Here is a 16,742-nt window from a genome sequence, read left to right as displayed (position 1 = left end):
AAGCAATAAGGTTCAATATTTGTGTAATTAAACTTCTAACACAAGCAAAAAAAGTCAGGAAAAAATAGAAATCAATGAAACTAACACAACTGATGGAAAAGAGCAGGCATACTTGAAAACATCAAGCCAGAAATGCTAAGACCTGACTATAAACAGGACTTATACATTATGATCTCCACTGCTGGCCCAGCTGCCCTGATGAGAGTGCTTTCCTTCCTTCCCAACTGTCTCCTGCCTTCTGTGTTTTCCTTCCTTCTGTATAAACTTATAGAGTGCCTTCTGTTGGCTTAAGTTCTATGTGAACAAAACCTATAAGGCCCTTGGTGTTTTTTAGTTGGTGCATTATGATTATACTGAATAGTGGGATTCATTATGCCATATTTGTATATGTTCATATCTAGAACACACATTCAAATGGGGAAAATAGACAATAAATCATTCTCATAAGAAGTATGGGTATAAAATAAAACTTTTTAAAGTCAAATGGGCATACTTCAGGAGATGCCTGAAGGCACTTATGACTAAAATTGCAGTGATATGCAAGGAAAAAAATACTCTCAACAAATGAAAACATTTGAAGAGCTTGCATCCCCAAATACTGTGATATTTCTGAGGAAAAAATAGGCCCTTAAGGCTCAAATTCAAAATCCTGTGAAAACTATATGCTCAAAGATGTTCACATCAAAATTTACTTAAGTAACCCAAAAAAGGGGGGGACTCATGACTCCTCTCAATAGAACATTTAAGTAAATTATAAATTCTCTTTATGGCATTTTATGCAGCCAGTTGAAAATGATCAATATAATAAAATGCAATATTACAGTGGCAGTGGTACTTTCCAAAAAGAAACCATATGAGCTATATGGGCACTATAATTTCATTGATATATAACATACCTTGCTGCTTTCAGGTGGTTAGAATGCTGTGATGATAGAATGGCAGTTCACTTTTTTGACATGATCTTATTATTTTCATAAAGAAAATAATTTTCTTATTTAACTATCCCAGCCCAAACTGTGCCCAGAGCAATACGCTAATAAGTTAGTTAATTGGATTAAAATCATTCTGTTTAGCATTCCCTGAGGATACAATTTAGAAAAAAAGTTTATCTTTTATTACCAAAAATCAGATGTGTCTACAGAATTAATTTGGAGTCATTAGTGAATTCTATCTAACATCTAAAAAATAAACAATAACAACTCTACATAAACTCTTCCTGAAAATTTAAGAGGAACACTTTTCAAATTATTCTATGAGGCCAGATTTACCAAAATACTAAAACCAGACAAAATTATTATAAGAAAGGAAAACTGCAAACCAATATTTTTCATAATGTAGATGCAAAAATTCAAAACAAACTTCTACCAAAACAGATTGGGAGTTGGTATATATTTAAAGAATTTAAACTACAGCTGGAAAGGCAAAGGACAAGTGGAATTTTCTGGCTCTCAATGAAGTCAGTAAGACAATTTGAATGACTGAGACAAAAGAGATTATAGAAGGACACCTCATCTCCAGGAAACTGAGTTTTATTGTACCTTCATAATTCTCAGTGCAGGAATAAACCAGGAACATTTTCTTTGCCCAAGAAAGCTCAGAGGGATCAGTGATGAATCTCAGGGGACCCTACTGAGAGGTCATATGGTATTCTGAATAATTCCATGATTGATGAGTACACCTGGACTAAATAAAGTAGCCTTCAACATATCATCAGACTAGCCTACATACAGCACTGCTCCAGCTCAAACTTTATATATGTAAGGTGAGCTTTGGAGGGGATGGTGAACTTCTAAAACAATGATGAGACCCTTGCTCATTTTCACCCCCACCAAGGAAGGAAGATTAAAATTAGAAGCAATATAGTTAACTTCATTAAGGGTTATTAAGGAGGTCAGAGTCAATTTGATCCTTGGGAAAGTATACATACTTAACACAGAGAAAAGTTCTAAGGCTGGGCCCATTAACTGCACTTCTAACTCAAGTAATTAACTCTTCTCATAAATACATGATGAAGCTCAGATAAAATAAGGGTAATGACATGATTCTTAACCACCCCACAACTGGAAAAATCAACTCCAAGTTTGTGATCTCTTAATAAAAGTGAGGTATTTCACATCCTAGTATAAAAAAGAGATCTTGTACCTAACAGCTAAGATGGTAATGAAATGTGAGGAGGTATTTAGGTGGAGGTGAACAGTGCTTGTTCCACACTAACATACCTGGCAGGATTACCGAGACCCATCTCATTTTCAAGGATGCAGCCATTCTGACAGTGAAAGTGTTGGACCAGTCAGTTGACTCCCTCCAGTTGATAAGGATGTAGATGAATTTCTAGAAATAAAAAATACAGCAAAACCAGAGGTTAGACATATATGTGGGCTAAGCTCTAATGCTCTGAATGAAGAACATGGCTTACATTCCCTTAATGTCAAACTTTACTACCCATATCTTTTACTGGGAAGTTCTATGTATAAAAACATTAGCTGATTTCCAAATTACTTTATGTGCACATTTGGGTCACCAATCAAAGCCCTCAAATAGCCTGTCACTGTTATATAATCCACTTGATAGATGAGTAACTCAGCTTGGGATTTGTTCTCTAATACCCAGCTCATGCCATTGACCTTTCCTGGAAATGAAGCACCCCCGGTAATGATGCAACTTTACAAACAATATATGGATAGTTCACATGCTTGATTAATGGCACCCATCTGAATTTTCCATTTGTGCTGTGTTGTTACTAAAGAAAAGAGGAACAGTAAAACACCATGACCCTGAATGCTCCCTTTCTATTCCCAAAAACCTACCAAAATTAAGGAAACAATGAGAGCAAGCCTGATCTGGAAAATTCAGATCCATATTATCTTAAAAGACACTGGATTTCTCTCATGTACACTGGGACAAGGGCAAGTTAGTGTTATGTGTAAAAATCTACTTTCTTGCATGTACACTGGGTCAGTTGCTCCTTGGAATGTTGGTCATATAAGCAAAGTAATGTTGATGTCACTGCTTCTTCAGTCTAACACATAAGCCCCCCTGAATGGGGATGAGCAATGAACTGAGGACATTGGGAAAAGGATACATGCCACTCATTTGGCCAGTGCCACTAGGCAAAATACCACAGAAAGAGAGGTACTGCTTGGAGAAGCACCTTAAGAGATACAGAAGTTCTCAGTCTGTCTGTTGCCATGGAACTCTTCCTGCAGCTGCCACTAATCTGCTATAAGCTTTCCCCAATGAATCATGTCTCCCAAGCTGTCTTTAAGCACCTTCTCTGGCCTTCCCACAACCTAGCACTACTGGGCTGAGGAGTGAAACATGCTAAAGGACAAAATAAAAACAGGACTGTATGCTTCAACAGAGAAGCAGAGAAGAGAATGGAAATGTATGAGCACATATCTATCTATAAATAGTTCAAAAGTAAAAGGTAGGAGTGGTAGATAAAGAGTGGCCTTCAAAGAGTTCATGTGTAGACCCCAAAATCAGTGAGTATGTTACTTTATTTGGCAAAAAAGACTACACAGACACAATTAAGGTTCAGGGTCTTGAGATAGGAAGATTGTACTGAATTATCCTGGACTACCCAATCTAATCACATTCACCTTTAGGAAAGGAAAACCTTTACTGGTTGTGATTAGGAGGTGACTATAGTGAAGCAGACTAAGTACCCGCACCCAAAAGACCCTTGCCATAATTATGCTTCTCCTCTTGTCAGATCAACAGGATGTCTTGGGGTTTGAAGCTTCCTCTTTCTTGTAAATGCCAGGTTTGCACAAAAGGTGTGACAGAGTCTGTAAGTTTATGTACAAAAAGATATTATCTCTGTTTTCTTGATAAAAACTTATGAAACCTGGTCTAGGGGATAGATCAGAAAGCAACAGTCATGTAAAACCTCCAACTCCCTCCTCCCACTGGATATAAAGTTCAAAAATTTTCCAAAATCTTTGTTCAGAGGAAGAATTCTTAGGCAAGATCCACCCTGGACCCTGCAGTCAATGAACCTGCTTCCTAAAAACTCCTCAGGTGTCCAGCCTCTTCTGTCCTACATCAACAAAAGGATCCAATATATGCATGTTGCAGGATCTAAAAAAGGACAGAGGCCCTGGCATGTTTTTTATAATTTCCTTTTTTGTTTAGTTTTTTGGAAGAGTGGCCACACCTGATCTGTTTGATCTCCAGAGTTAGGCCTCTGTTCTAGGACTCCAGTAACAGAAATGGTCTGGCTCTTGACTATATCAAGTAAATGTCTGGGCTATAATATTCTAAATAGTTTTGCAAGATATTACTATTGGAGAAACTGAGTAAGATTACATGGGATCTCTATTACATTTTTTAAACAGAATGTGAATCTGAAATTACCATAAAAGACATTTAATTAAAATATGAAACTATATCCACAAAGGTAACAGTATTTAATACTTGAGACAACTACAAAAATAAAAAAAAAGAACAAGAAAGTTAGGAAGAAAAGAATTTAATGTAGGGAATTAGGTCACCATAAAATTGTTGGAAGGGCTAGAAGAGTATCCTCCAGGTTTATCTTCCTGGTACAACTACTGAATAACTACCATAGAACTGGCTCATTAAGGTAGCATCAACCTCCATGACCAGCAATCCAGGAGCCAACCTGAAAGCAGTGGCACAACCAAAAGTATAGGCTATTTCCTCAAATGTTTTACAAAGAACAGTAACTACTTCTGGAATTAGGAAAAAAAAAATTAACTCACAAAGAATAATTTACAAAAATATTAATTTACTTTGGTAAATAGGAATTACAAGTTACAATAGTCAATAATTATGCCTTGGGCTACTTCTACTTTCTGTTTCTTTCCCTACACTATCAGTTTATAAACACCAGTTGATAAATACCCCCACTAATTTTCCTATATTCTTCTGCTTTTACTCATTCTATCTCATCCTATACATCTTCAAATCTCTTGTCTACTCATTTTCACTAACTCATATCCACATGTAGGTTTCTCTGTAGTTGGATATCAATGTGCACACACTGTTGATAGGCAAACACTTAGCCATTTACACTTTAGTCAAGATATGCTGAACATACAAAGGGCAGTCCAAAAATTCATACTTAGATTGGATAAACACTCTGCCAGACTCCTACTCTTCAGACATGCACCTTCTCCATACATCGACATCCATCACTCTTCCAAACAAAACACAGAACTGCAACTTTGGTTTCCTTCAGAGAACAACAAAACCTCACACTCCTGTGGTATTTAGTACATAAGTATGAGCTGAATGAACACTTGCTGTCATACTTGGAAAAGCATTGTTTACTAATCTAGAAACTCGGTGGACAGGCCCCATCTTGACTTTGTTGTCTCCTGTACCCAACAACCAATAGCATGCTCTCACTAGCATTTCAATAAAAAATGATTAAATGGCTATATTAATGTTGAGCACAATTCTATCATTCCACTAAGGCACCACCATGTTCCAGGTCTGATAAATAAGGACAAGGAGGTTGGGACAGGCTGAAGGGAGGGTGGGCGCTACGGTTCACTCCCTGCACTCTCCAGGCTTAGAAGACTAAGAGGAGGGCAGGTGGAGCTGAAATCGACAACACGTGCAGTAAGAAGCCTACAAACTTTTGCTTGTTTGTATTCATCAAAATACAGCTTTGACGGTGATTAACCAGTGGCAAATCATCAACGGCGCCTGCACAGTCAATGGAGAAGAAATCAAAAGTGGGACATGTGTTATCAGAGTTTTACCTTAGCAACCGCGCAGGCCAGGCCTCCAAACCACCAGAACCTGAAGGGCAATCACTCAGCCTGGGGCGCCAGGATGCAGTCTCTGTTCTGAGACCTATGCTTCCCGCGCAACTTTGCAAGTTTCCCCTCCCACCGGCCTGGCCACCCGGATGGGGCCTACGCCCAGCTCCATCCCCATGCACACTGCTGGGGCTTGGCATCTTTCTCTCCCACCCACCACCGTCCCTGGGACCATGGGAAAGCTGCCCTCACGACCCCACTGGCAAAAGGCCAGTGCCAAGGAGTAGGTGGGTCTGAGCATTCCTTCACCTTAAGTCCTGCTCCTCCACCAACGTCCACATCGCCTCGTGTCTGCACTTCGCTTATAGGGCTAGTAAGAAGCCAGCACGTCGCCCTCCATCTGGCCGCCAGAGGCTCCGCCCACAGGTCCTGCGTACTTGGTCTTTCCAGTGCGCCAGGGAGGACCGAGCCGGCGCTGCACAACCACCAGGGGGCGCACGCTGAGGACGCCTCAGAGCTGAAGCTGCGGGTCAGCTTCAAGTTTAGTCCGGGAATTCTTGGGTAGAGTGCTGGAATGGCTACTCTGTTCTCAGGAGTGTGCCCGATTCTGTTGACTCTAGTGAAAAATTAGTTTAGACTCTGAAATCTCCTGACCTGTTCCCTGTTAGCTGTAGGCCAGGTGAAAGCCTATGAATGTAGTGAATTGAAATTACCAAAGATGTTATGCCACCAAGGATGTTTCAGGGAAACCAGTGGGAAATTAACCAATGGGTTAACTTAAGGGTAACTCAACATCAGTTTTGAGTTATTTTATGATGAAACATACCACTAATACAAATATTATGATAATAACAAAATAGCTGCATTTATTTATGTAGGTCTAGGTGCTACCTAAGGAGTTTTCACATATTTTCTCATTTAATACAACAACCTATAAATAGGTCCTATTTACTATGACTTTGAATGGTAACTGGCAAAAAAGGGACCACAAACTGTATTATTTTCTTGTTTTAATGTTTGTTCTATTTAGTTATACATGACAGCAGAATGCATTTTGATTCTTTGTACCAAAAGGAGTACAACTTTTCATTGCTGTTTCTATACCATGTAGATTCACACCTTCCGTGTAATCATACATGTACATAGGGTAATGATTTGTCTCATTCCATCATCTTTCCTTTCTCCTGCCCCCTCCATCCCTCCAGTTCCCTCTACACAATCCAAAGTTCCTCCATTTTCCTACCCCCTCCATGTATCAGCATCCACTTATCAGAGAAAACACTTGGCCTTTGGTTTTTTGGTATTGACTTATCTCATTTAGCATGATATTCTCCAACTTCATCCATTTACCTACAAATGGCATAATTTTATTCATCTTTATGACTGAATAATATTCCATTGTTTATATATACCACAATTTCTTTATTCATTTATCTATTGAAGGACATCTAGGTTGGTACCACAATCTAGCTATTGTGAATTGAACTGCTATAAACCTTGTCATGGCTGTGTCACTGTAGTATGCTGATTTTACGACCTTTGGTATAGTCAAGGAGTGGGATAACTGGGTCAAATGGTGGTTCCATTCCAAGTTTTTGAAGGAATCTCTATACTGCTTTCCAGAGTGACTACACCAATTTTCAAACCCACCATCAACATATGAATGTACCTTTTCCCCTACAATCTCACCCACATATGTTCTTGCTTGTATTCTTGATAATTGCCATTCTGATTGGAGTGAGATGAATCTTTAAGTATTTTTGATTTGCATTTCTCTAATTGCTAGAGATTTTGAACATTTTTTTCATATATTCGTTGATTGATTGTTTATCTTCTTCTGTAAACTGTCTGCTCAGTTCCTTAGCCCATTTATTGATTGGGTTTTTTTTTTTTTTGGTGTTAAGTTTTTTGACTTTCTTATAAATTCTGGAGATTAGTGACCTATCTGAAGTGTGTATGGTAAAGATTTTCTGTCACTCTGTAGACTCTCTCTTCACATTATTTATTTTTTACCTTGCTGATAAAAAGCTTTTTAGTTTGAATTCATCCCATTTACTGATTCTTGTTTTTATTTCTTGTACTTTGGGACTATTGTTAAGAAAGTCTGGTCCAAAGCTCACATGATGAAGATTTGGACTTACTTTCAGAAACTGTATTATTTTCTATCATGATAAGAATATTATTTCCATGTAAATTAATCTTGGTGCTTCCATTTTAGAAGAGCACCCCCCTTCAATAAATTCATTGTTAACTATGAAGGAGTTCAATTTAGGTTTCTTTTTTTTTTCATAAAAACTCCAACAAAGTACAGTTTTATGAAGCTAATTTTGTGTCTTGAGTCTTCATGAATACTGATCGAGCCACCTCGTTTATGTGCCAAGCACTCCTTATTATACTAGAGATAGAGGCTACTAATCCAATGGAGCATATATTTGAAAAGGAAAAAAAATAATAAAAATCTGGTAGTAATCAATGCTAAGATCAATGCTGAGACAGAAAAATTGTGTCACAGCATAGGGCCACATTGATTTTGTGCAGCACCTTCCCTGTTACCTAAGTTCTACACCAGAGGCCTAACTCTGGGTGTCCTAACAAATCTGAAATGTCCCAAAAATAAAATGGAAAAAAAAATGGGGAAAAGAAAGAAAGAAACTAATCAGTGTAGTTGTAATGGGAAGACAAGTGATGTCAAATGTCTCAGTCCTGTCTTTCAGGTTTGATGTGAGCTTTGGCTTAAATAGAGAAAGAACTGAGGCCGGAGACAAGAGGTATGTGTAATAAGCAGGCATGGTCAAACTGTGGTGTGGTTTATCATTTTCTTGAGTTATGATCACAGCAAGTCTTACTGGTTTTGAGGAAATTGCAGCAGTTCCAGGGACAATTTCCTCTTGCTTCATGGATTATTTATCTATTAGATCTATGATCCTGGAATGAGGGAGAATTTAGTTCCTATGGCACTATACTGCTCCTGCTGAGGGAGGGCAATTTCTTCATGGTTGATCTGCCTGCAAGACTCACTGTGGAAAATGCAGGGTCATGACTGAAGACTTCTAGGCACTACTCCAGGGCTCTGGAAGGGGACACAGTAATAGCAGGCAGTTTGTGAAAAGTGCCTCAGTTGTCCTGACCTTGATGTCTTCAGCCTTGAACAAAGCACATTGTCAACTTTAGATGAACACTCCTTAAATAATTAATATACTTATGTTTATATAAACTAGTATAGCCATTATGAAAATGCTATGGGTCTCCACAAAACAACATCTAGAAGTAGAACTATCATATGATCCAGAGTTGAGCAGGAATCTGACCCAAATTTTAATAAGGTAAAAAAAGTGAGAAATACTAAATGAAGTCAGAGATGCCAAACTTTATCCTACTTTTACTTACCCATTGGGCATCAGCAAGTCCAAGAGTAGAGACAGGGCTTTTTATCAAAGGCATCCTAAGTCCCTGTTTTACTCTCCTATTTGGGTGTTTTCTCAAAACCTTATGATTTATATCATTTGGTGGCTTCTCTGGAAGATCCTGTTCTATGATACTGCTACTGAGTGTTTTTTGCTTCCCGTCCTCTGTTTGACTTATTTCCTCCCATCCAGATTCTCATGCACTAAATTTATCTGCTAAAGTAATGATATCAACCACCCACCACTCAAACAAAAGGATGTTGATTATTTTTAACTTTAACATTTCAGAGATGGGGTCCTAGCTATAAATTAAGTAGACCATTGATATAATGAGTCTGGCATTTAAAATATAGTTAACAAAGGCTAGCTGAGAGACTCGAGGTGAGCAAGTTATGTAAAACATTTAGAAGTTTTACTCTGAATGCTGTATGAAATGAGCTTATAGGGGAGAAGCAGAGACTTCAGGTCAGAGACAATTGCAATAGTCTGGCCAAAAGATGATAATTTGAGGTCCAGCATGATAATAGTAGTGTTGTGAGTAGATATATTGAACAGGTAATGCCTAGAAGATTCACAGATTGAGAATTGTGGAGAAATAGGATTATAAAAGATGATTTCAAGGATTTGGCATTAGCATGTGGTACAATGGAGTTGCCATATGGAAGGAGGAAGACAGAACAAGGAGTATGGGGAGCTTCATGAGTTCATTTTTGTGCTGGCAGGTATGCAGACATAGGTGAATTTTCATACATTGCTGGTGGGAATGTAAATTAGTACAGCCATTATGAAAAACACTATGGGGCTCCTCAAAAAACAAACAAAAAAAACTAAAAGTAGAGCTACCATATGATCCAGCAACTACATTACTGAATGCATATTCAAAGGAAATAAAATCAGTATGTCAAAGAGATATCACTTCCATGTTTATTACAGCACTATTCATAATAGCCAAGATATGGAATCAACCTAGGTGCCTCTTTGTGGATGAATAAATAAAGAAAATGTGGCATATATATACAGTGGAATATTTTTCAGCCAAAAAAAGGATGAAATTCTATCATTTAGAGCAACATGGATGAGCCTGTGTGACATTAAGTAAAATAAGTCATACACAAAAAAATCACATATTTTCACTTAAATGTGGAAACTGAAAAAGTTGATTTCACAGAATTTGAGAGTAGAATAATGATTACCAGAGTCTAGGAAGAGTGAGAAGAGGGGAATGGAGAAAGAATGGTTAATGGGCACAGAGGTGCAATTGGATAGGAGGAATAACATCTAATGCTCTCTAGCACAATGAGATTCTTATGGTTGATGATAATTAATTGAATATTTCAAAATAGTATAGAGGATAGTGAATGTTTCTAACACAATGTAATGATACGTTTTTGAGGTGATCAATAAATCAATTACCCTGATCTAATTATTTCACCTTGCATACACATAGCAAAATGTCACTGTATCCCATAAGTATGTGCAATTATTATGTCCATTAAAATTTGTAAAATACATGTATCAAAAGCTTTTTTCAAAAGGAATTCATGTTGAGAAAAAACAATTCAATTTTGGACAGAGTATAATGAGACAGTAATACAGATCCAAGTACAGATTTTGAATAGTTAACTGGTAGACTATTCTAGAGTTCAAGGGAAAGGGTTAGAACTGAGCACAAATAAGGAAATCATAATTTTAGGATGGAGCTTAAGTTCTAATATCACCAAGACAATGACTGAAACTATAAAAATAGACTAATCCTTGGTTAACTAATATTTAGAAATCAAGAAGAGGCAGCAGAAGAGACTAGGAACAGCCAGTGATAAAGTAGGAGAACAAAGAATATAGTATCCCTAAGACCAAATGAATAAGGGTTTTAAGAGTCATGGTCTGCATCAAATGCAGTTAAGATGTGTAGTAAATGTAGGATATAAAATAAGCACTAAATTGAACAACATTATGGTTTTCAATGGTCTTGGCAAGAGGTCCAGTGCCTGAGTGAAGTGATTAAATAAGGAGAATGAGAGGAAAGAAGGTGGGGACAGACCATCTCACCCCTTTTGAAAAGTTTTGGTGTAAAGGGAAGCAGAAAATTGGCAGCAGTAACTACCAGGTCAAGGGCAGTTTATTTCATTTTAAGATGGTGATGTTAGAGCATATTGAATGCTGATGGGAATAATCCAGTGGGGATAAAATCTAATGATACCAGGGTAATGTTTTTGAGTGAGAGGAGGTGGGATCTAATGCACAAGTAGAGGGGTTGGCCTAGACAGTAGAAGGCACAGTATGAAAACAAATTTGGTGGTGACAGCACCTGATCTCTCCTGACTCTACTGTCTAAATGAAATAAGAATGACATCTGGTGAGCTTGTGCAGAAGGGGTGTTGGAGGTTTGAGGAAAGAAAGTTGTGAAATAGATGTCTAAGGAAGTGGAGAGTGAATGGACAGGAGGAATATGGTACCATTGCTAAGCAGCAGTGAGGGCCACTTGAAGTTGATGGTCAGGAGACCAGGCAGCATGGTGTGTGTTGGCTGCAGGTGGGGAAGAGTTAGCAAATTGAGTCTTACCAGTTTGGATATTTGCCAGATAAATACAATAGAGTGATAATAAAGTTGGTCATATCCCCAGTGTCTAGAATACAGGTGAACACAATAAATAAGGTCCCTGTATTTGTGGAGTTCAGATTCTAGTGATGAATAAATATAAAAAGAAAAGAAAGTATGAATAAATTATCAGGTATAATAGTGCTAAGAAGATAATGATATTGACAATAGGGCTTGGTAGCAGCTGAGTAGAGTGGGTTGAAGAGGATAGCACTAGAAAGATGACATTCAAATTAAGGTCTGAATGATGGGAAGCCAGCATTTCAAAAAAAAGAGGAAGAAAGTATAGGTCAATGGGATCACAAAGGCAAAGTCATTGAGATAAGATTTGTAAGAAATAATAAATATATTTAAAAATTGGTGACAGAGGTGGGTGCAATGGAGCACACCTGTAATCCCAGTCACTTCGGAGGCTGAGATACAAGGATGGCAAGTTCAGGGTAACCCTGGGCAATTTAGTGAGACTGTCTCAAAATAAAAATGACTGTAAAATGAAATGAAAGGTAAGTAAATTAAAAAGCTATGTAGCTCAATGGTAGAACAATTACCTAGCATATGTGGGGCCCTGTGTTCAATCTCTACTGCTAAAAGGAAAAAAAAAAAATTAGTGAAGATGCACTTGAAGGGATTTGCCATTGATAAGCACATGGTTAAAGGTGACAGAAAAAGATTCCAGGGAGACTCCCACAGGTTTAGGATATGGATGTTTGTGCCACCACTGAGGAATTATAAGACATAAAAGCTGGTTTGAGTGAAGGAAGATAATAAATTCACCTTTAGGATGTATTGGATTTGAACCTAGAACAGTGTCTGGCCCACAGGTAGCACTGAGAAAGTACTGTTAAATGCTTGAGTGAGGGGCCTTTGGAGCAGTTCAAAAATATAGGACCTATGATTTTTATAATCTTGAGGAATAGAGAGAATATTTAACAAATGGTAAATCTAAGGCACAGAAAGTTTAGCAAACCTGTTCAATATTTTCTAGTGAATCAGTATTAACTGCCAGAATGAAGTGTAGCTCAATTACTTTTTCATTCATTGCTCAGGTTATATAGTCACAATGCTTGTATTAGTTCTGTTTTATTCCTCCACAAAAGGGAATGCCCTCTGACAACAGCAACCAAGTAACATTAACAGTAACCAAATCATGCCTTTGATAGATCTTAACATCAACCCCAACCAAAACAAGAATGTTTGAAGCACAGTTAGTGAACAGGTTTTATTTGCTGTCCACTATGTCCTTGGCCTACTGTGTTAAAATGGGATACTATTGGCAGCATCTAGTGAGTCAGATAGGGATCTTCAGTAAAAGGTGTGACCATAGGGGAAAATGTTTCAGACCTCTTCTTTCATTCATGAACTTGGACTTCTGGGCTAAGGTTAGGATTAGGTCAGTGCCCTTCACTGAATTGAAAGCAATTTGGGTTTTCTTTCTCCCAAGCAAGGAAAAACTACACTTGACTTTGATGTAACTATATATCTTAGGCATCAGATTTATATAATAAATGTAAAACCTAGAGAGCCCAAGAGCCTGAGAAGATACATCAACAAGACTGTGCATTTAAGTAAAGCAGGAAGTGCTTTACAGAACTTTTGCACAGTCACTTCTGAGAATTGTCACTCCCTTTCAATACCAAAAGGTAAGGGCACACACTAAAAAATTATCAAAAATTTATTGAGAACACAGGTCAGAGATTGTAGATAGCTTTGCACTGAAACTTGTCTGTGTCTTTTGTTTGACAGAGCAGTTCTTGTTTTCCTATTTCATTTGTTTAAAGTACTGGAATTGAACCCAAGGTTTTATGTGTGTTAGGCAAGAACTCTACTACTGAGCTACATCCCCATTCCTTTTTATTTTATTTTATTTGGTGTGTGGGTAATCTGGCTAAATTGCCAAGGCTGGCCTCAAACTGTGATCTTCCTGAATTAGCCCCCTGTGTAGTTATGATGACGAGCTAGTGCTATTGTGCTCAGCTTTTTTGTTGTTGTTCTAAATTAATACTTCTTTTTCAAATTGGTTACAAGCAATTTCACTCTTTTTGGTCCAGCAGGAAAACGTTTATGCAATCTACCTAGCTAGTCCCTGAAGCCTTTGAGGGTACTACTGCTGGAGTTTAACTTTGCTGACAGATTTTCATGTAAGGAGCACATTATCTCAGCAGTAAAATTGCATAAAGCTAAATGTTCCTCCTGATTCAGCCTACACTGAAATCCTAAGAACACTCTGTGACCTTCCTCTTCCTCTGGGTTGATAAAAACCCAAAGCCATCTTATACCCTAACTTCACAAACCTTGGTCTTCGGTTTGAAAAATGTACATACCTGTTGCTCATATATTTGTATTCCTGAGGTACAGTTGTAACATTTGGCCAAGGAAGTTTTCCATTTTGATACCCAAAAATGCTCAAAAGTAGCATGTAAAATAATCTTCAACATCAGAGAACATAAATAATTTGAGAGTGCTTCCAAAAGGCCCATGATGCATAGTAATTTATAGTGAGGACAATAGTAGTTGTCCTATAATACTGTTGAGAACACTAAATAGACCACTTTTTTAAAAATTATTTTTAGATGTTAATAGAACTTTATTTTATTCATTTATTTATATGTTATGCTGAGAAATGAACCCAGTGCCTCACACATGCTAGGCAAGTGCTCTACCAGGGAGCCATAACCCCAGTCCCACCTTTTTTTTTTTTAAATAAGAAACAAAACACAAATTTGAATTTCCAGGGTATTGTAAAAGACCAAAATACTTTAGCTGGAAATAAACCTGGAGATCACTCAACTGTCTGTATCTCACCAGTAAAGACTCAAATGATCAGAGTTATCCTTCATGGTTGAGGTTCCATGTTAATCTCATTAGCTTGTGAAGGCCACATGCATAGTGCTTTCCTCATTTTCATGACCCATAGATGTGGTCTCTGAAAGCAAACAGAATCATAGAGTGTGCTTTTTCTACTCAATTATAGTTCATGCATAGCCAACTTTGGTAGATTGTATTCCTATTCCCAACTCTCCATCTTCTCCCCTATAGGAGTATTGTACATCCAGATCCTTAGTCATGTGACTTTCTGTGTCTCTCAATGGACAGAACCCATGTGCTTTGTTTTGGAATGTTTATGAACATGATGTATGAGTTGAAGTTTTAAATGTGCCTGCTTAGATTGTTCCTACTGCCTGCTATGAAAGTTATATAAATCAAATAAATTCCATGGTGATTAAATTTTTTTCTAAACTTCCATGTAAATATTAATTCATATCATTTCAAAAAGTGTATGTGTATACATTATGTGTGTGTCTTAATATCATCACATGTGGAGGTGAAACTAGAGTTGTGCCTGCGTTCTCTTTCATCATGCCTCTTTATGAGTCCCATATCTCCTTTCCATGTTAATTTTCCACCTTGGGTCTTTTGCTAATAAGGTAAAGGTAAACTGTTGTTTAATTCAATGGCTAGCCTGCACATGTGTTTGGCCCTCACCACTTAGAGTTGCACTTATCATTTGGGAAATTATCTACTATTAATATTTTCTTTATTTTTTAATTTACTATTTTATTTGTTCTGTTTAGTTATACATGACACTAAAATGTATTTTGGCATATTATAGATACATGGAGTATAACTTTTCATCCTTGTGCTTGTGCATGATGTGGAGTTACACTGGTCATGAATTCATATGTGAACATAGGAAAGTTATGTTCAATTCATTTTACTCTCTTTTCTCATTCCCCTCCCTTTTCTTCATTCTCCTATATCTAACATACTTCTATTTTTCCCTTACCCCACCTTATTGTGTGTTAGCATCTGCATATCAGAGAGGATATTCAGCCTTTGGTTTTCTGGGATTGGCTTATTTCACTTAGTATGATAGTCTCCATTTCTGTCCATTTATTTGCAAATGCCATAATTTAATTCTTCTTTATGGCTCAGTAATATTCCATTGTGTATATATACCACATTTCTTTATCCATTCATCTATTGAAGAACATCTCTGTTGGTTCCATAGTTTAGCTATTGTGAATTGAGCTGTTATAAACATTGATGTGGCTGTGTCACCATAGTATGTTGATTTTAAATCCTTTGTGTATAAACCTAGGAGTGGGATAACTGGGTCAAATGGTGGTTCTATTCCAAGTTTTCTGAGGAATCTCCATATTGCTTTCCAGAGTGGTTGCACCAGTTTGCAGTCCCTCCAGCAATGTATGAGCGAACATTTTTCACCATATCCTTGCCAACATTTATTCTTATTTGTATTCTTGATAATTATTATTCTGACAGGAGTGAGATGAACTCTCAATGCCATTTTAATTTGTATTTCTCTAATCACTAGAGATGTTGAACATATTTTATGTTTGTTGTATACTATTAATATTTTAAAAATAGTACAATCTTCACAGGTTAGGTAGAAGTTGCTCACATTTGCTCTTCTTATGTTCCATGGTGATAACTTAATCATAAATTTACACATAGCTTAGAGGAGAAGTAGGAAAATACAGTTCTTCTTTGGGCAGCCCCATTCCAAAGAGGTATATGATATTGTAAGAGGAGGAGAAAACATTTTACTGAGTATCTATTAATGTCTGCTTTTTGTCTAGCCACCAAAATTCAATGTTAATTCTGCTCTTGATATGCTCCTTCCTACCCCAAAGATGACAACCCCAAACCCATCTGGCTACTGTGCCCAACTTGAATTGTATGTCTGGGTAACATGCAGTTGTCTCTCTCAGATTCAGATGTAGCTCCTTGTGGTCCAGTGATTCATTAACAGAAAGAATACCATCTGTGTTCTCCAACATCTGACAAGCCATGGTTTAACAGAAACTGGATGATTGTAGATGAGATGTCCTTTTCTTAATATCCCTTGGACCTTCCACTACCATAGGTCTTGGTAGGGATGGAATGGGAAACTAATTATTCTGAAATCTCAAAGGAGATTTAGGTAACTGAAAAAAAGAACATTGCTTTATCTTGCTAGGAGAAAGTAGCATTAGACAGAAAGAAA

The sequence above is a fragment of the Sciurus vulgaris genome, assembly GCF_902686455.1.
Source record: "Sciurus vulgaris genome assembly, chromosome: 16".
Taxonomy (NCBI): Eukaryota; Metazoa; Chordata; class Mammalia; order Rodentia; family Sciuridae; genus Sciurus; species Sciurus vulgaris.
The sequence above is the reverse complement of the archived record's forward strand: the minus strand, read 5'-3'. Positions refer to the sequence as shown.